The sequence below is a fragment of the Sciurus carolinensis genome, unplaced genomic scaffold (genome assembly GCF_902686445.1).
Source record: "Sciurus carolinensis unplaced genomic scaffold, mSciCar1.2, whole genome shotgun sequence".
Lineage (NCBI taxonomy): Eukaryota > Metazoa > Chordata > Mammalia > Rodentia > Sciuridae > Sciurus > Sciurus carolinensis.
Window position 1 is genome coordinate 27,419 of NW_025920401.1, and position 4,478 is coordinate 31,896.

Consider the following 4,478-nt stretch of genomic DNA (forward strand, 5'->3'; position numbering starts at 1 on the left):
ATCCCAGCGTAGTTTTAATTTGCATTTGTCTAATTGCTGAGATGTTGACTATTTTTATAATATATTTCATGATGAATTGTATTTCTTGTTCTGTGAAGTGCTGGTTCAGTTCCTTTTGCCCATTTATTGATTGGGTTATTTGTGGGGGATTTTTTCTAATGTCAAGGTTTTTTGAATTTTTTTGGGGGGGTGTACTGGGGATTGAACTCAGGGGCAGTCCATGAGTGAGTCACATTCCCAGCCCCACATTTGGTATTTTATTTAGAGACAGGGTCTCACTGATTTGCTTAGTACCTCACCATTGCTGAGGCTGGCTTTGAAGTCTTGATCCTTCTGTCTTGGTCTCCTGAGCTGGTGTTTTGTGTTCTTTATATATCCAGGAGGTTAATGTTCTATCTGAGGCACAGGTAGTAAAGATTTTCTCCCATTTTTTAGGCTCTCTATTCAAATTCTTAATTATATTCTATGCTGTGAAAAAGCTTTTTACTTTGTTACTATCCCATTTGTTGATTCTTGATTCTATTTGTTTCAGTTTAGGAGTCTTGTTGGGGAAGTCAGTTCCTAAGCTGACACGGAGAGTTGGGCCTACATTTTCTTCTAGTGGGTGCAGAGTATCTGGTCTAATGCCTAGGACTTTGAAACACTTTGATTTGAGTTTTGTGAAGGGTGAGTGATAGAGGTTCAGTTTCATTCTGTCTCCAGTTTTCCCAGCACCATCTATTGACAGGCCATCTTTTCTTTCAATGTATGTTATTGGTGCCTTTGTCTAGTATGAGATAACTGTATTTATGTGGGTTTATCTTGTGTTTTCTCTTCCATTGGTCTTCTTTCCTGTTTTGTTGCCAATACCATGCTGTTTTTGTTTCTATAGCTCTGTAGTATAATTTCAGGTCTGATATTTTGATGCTTTCTGATTCATTTTTCTTGCTCAGGATTGGTTTTGCTCTTATGGGTATCTCGTTTCTCCAAGTGAATTTCATGACTTTTTTTTTCTATTTCTTTGAAGGAAGGTCTTTGGGTTTTTGAAGGGAATTGCATTGAATCTTTGCAACACTTTTGGTAGTATGGCCATTTTGACGACATTAATTCTGCCTATCCAAGAACATGGGAAGTCTTTCCATCTCCTAAGATATTTCTCAAATTTTCTTTAGTGTTTTGTAATTTTCATTGTAAAGGTATTTTACCTCTTTATTTTAGATTGATTCCCAGTTTCTTTTTAAAGCTGTTTTGAATGGATTAATTTTCCTAATTCATCTTTCGGTTCATTCATCATTGGAGTATAGGAACATAATTGATTCATGGGTGTTATTTTGTATTCTGCAAGTTGCTGAATTCGTTTAAGTTCTAGAAGTTTTCTGGTGCACTTTTTTTCGATCTTTTAAATATAGAACCCTGTCATCTTCAAACAGTGCTTGTTTTAGCTCTTCCTATTCTATTCATATTCCTTTAATTACATTCCTTTGCTAAGTTGCTTTACCTTGAGATTCATTGACCTGATTTGTTCAGCTACCTATTCATGTTTCAGTAATTAATTTGGTCTACTGGTGTTAGTTTTATTCTATTATGATCTGATAGATTGCAGATATTATCTGATAGGTTGCATTTACTACTTGCTAAGAGTTTCTTTGTGTACTAAGAGAATAGAAGTAGTGAAAGTTGGCATCCTGTCTCATTCCAGTTTTAGAAGGAACAATTTATGTTTGCTCCATTTAGAATTATGTTGGCCTTGGGTTTGTCATATATAGCTTTTACAATGTTGAGGTATGATTCTTTCATTCCTGTTTTCTCTAGTGTTTTAAGCATGAATGGATGCTGTATTTTGTCAAAAATAGATGCTGTGTCTATTTGGATGCTCATGTGTTCTCATTTTTATGTCTATTTGTGTGATGAATAACACTGATTTCCATATGTTGTATCAACGTTGCATCCCTGGGATAAAACCCCTTGGTCCAGCGCCGTTGCGGTGGGGGATTGTGGGAGCCTCCGCATCCCACTCACTGGGAAAGAGGTACCTCTTCTTTTTCCTCTCCCTTTCCCTAAGGAGTGGAGTCAACATATCAGTGGAGTAAGTCAACAGTCGCCAATGCCAGCTTCTTCTTGAAATCTACCCAGAATGGAATCCTGACAATGATACAGGACACACAATGGGTGATCCATTCATGCTGCAGCAGTCTACAAATCCAGCACCAGGAATTCTGGGACCTCCATCCCCTTCCTTTCATCTTGGGGAACCAGCAGTTGGACCAAGAGGAAATCTGGGTGCTGGAAATGGGACTCTTCAAGGACCAAGACACATGCAAAAAGGCAGAGTGGAAACTAGCCGAGTTGTTCACATCATGGATTTTCAGCGTGGGAAAAACTTGAGATATCAACTGTTGCAGCTGGTGGAACCTTTCGGAGTCATTTCAAATCATCTGATTCTAAATAAAATTAATGAGGCATTCATTGAATTGGCAACAACAGAAGATGCTCAGGCTGCAGTGGATTATTATACAACCACACCAGCATTAGTATTTGGCAAACCAGTGAGAGTTCATTTATCCCAGAAGTATAAAAGAATAAAGAAACCTGAAGGGAAGCCAGATCAGAAGTTTGATCAAAAGCAAGAGCTTGGACGTGTGATACATCTCAGCAATTTGCCCGTTCTGGCTATTCTGACAGTGCAGTCCTTAAACTTGCTGAACCTTATGGGAAAATAAAGAATTACATATTGATGAGGATGAAAAGTCAGGCCTTCATTGAGATGGAGACCAGAGAAGATGCAATGGCAATGGTTGACCATTGTCTGAAAAAAGCCCTTTGGTTTCAAGGGAGATGTGTTAAGGTTGACCTCTCTGAGAAATATAAAAAACTGGTACTGAGGATTCCCAACAGAGGCATTGACTTACTGAAAAAAGAAAATCCTGAAAAATATCTTATTCTCCAGATGGCAAAGAATCTCCAAGTGATAAGAAATCTAAAACTGATGGTTCTCAGAAGACTGAAAGTACAACCGAAGGTAAAGAACAAGAATAGAAATCAGGTGAAGACGGTGAGAAAGATACAAAGGATGACCAGACAGAACAGGAACCTAATATGCTTCTGGAATCTGAAGATGAGCTACTTGTAGATGAAGAAGAAGCAGCAGCACTTCTAGAAAGTGGCGGTTCTGTGGGAGATGAGACTGATATTGCTAATTTAGGTGAAGTGATTTCTGATGGGGAAAAGGAGCCTTCAGATAAAGCTGTAAAAAAAAGATGCAAATGCCAGTGCTTCAGCAGCAGCAAAGAAAAAGTTTAAAAAGTTGGACAAGATCGAGAAAATGAAGCAGCGATGGAAAATGGAATAAAAAATGAGGAGAAGTGGGCTGGGGAGATAGCTCAGTTGGTAGAGTGCTTGCCCTGCAAGCACAAGGCCCTGGGTTCAATCCCCAGCACCCAAAAAAAAAAAAAAAGAGGAAAATACAGAACCAGGTGCTGAATCTGCTGAGACTGCTGATGACCCCAACAAAGATACAAGTGAAAATACAGATGGCCAAAGTGATGAAAACAAGGAAGAATATACAATCCCAGATGAGTATAGAATTGGACCATATCAGCTCAATGTTCTTGTTGGTATAGACTATGTGATACCTAAAACAGGGTTTTACTGTAAGCTGTGTTCACTCTTTTATACAAATGAAGAAGTTGCAAAGAATACTCATTGCAGTAGCCTTCCTCATTATCAGAAATTAGAGAAATTTCTGAATAAAGTGGCAGAAGAATGCAGATAGAAGAAGGAGGCTTAATATGTTCAAGAAGCTTAATTTCAAAGAAAACAATGGTTCTTTGTTTTTAATGTTAACCTTTTTAAAATACAATACTGATATAAGAAAACTATTGTACTCTTTTGTTTTAGTGGAAAAATAATAGATGTCTGTTCATGTGTTAAGTGTTATAGCAAAAAAATACACATAACGGTTAAGTTAATGAAGAATAGTTTTTGTTTCATCAGAATGGCAACAGACAGAAGAAATACTTTGTAGAGACTGACTCTGTACGCTACATTAAGACAACTTGCACCGCTAAGTAAAAGATAACATAGAAGCAGAGAAATGAAATACAGTTCCAAGCTTCAAAGAAATGTCAATTTTTGAATCCATTCAATAAAGAACAAAACCAATTGTATTTTTATTACTTTCATCTGAAACATTCCACATTTTAATCTGAGCCTTGAGACTTCATTTGGAGTTTGAATCTGTTTTGGTTCCATTTCATTTTTAGAGAACTCATGTGAAATTGGCAATTCAGATGCAGGTGCAGTTTTCTTTTAATGTCATGCTGTTGTTTAGGTAATAAGAAATGTTAAGTAATCTGCTTTAGATTTTGTAATTTTTTCCCTGAGTTCCTACTAGGTTTCGTATTCTAGTAGTCAATGTATTTTCAGTGAAATGTAAAAATATTCCCATTCTCTTTGACCAGTATTAATTTCTTGAGATCTACTGCTTGTCACTTGAATCC

General features: G+C 37.1%; 1 pseudogene; it reads left to right on the forward strand.

The window, feature by feature from the left end:
- The first annotated feature begins 2,129 nt into the window (after positions 1 to 2,129).
- Positions 2,130 to 3,766, forward strand: LOC124975692 (matrin-3-like; annotated as a pseudogene).
- Positions 3,767 to 4,478: the final 712 nt, after the last annotated feature.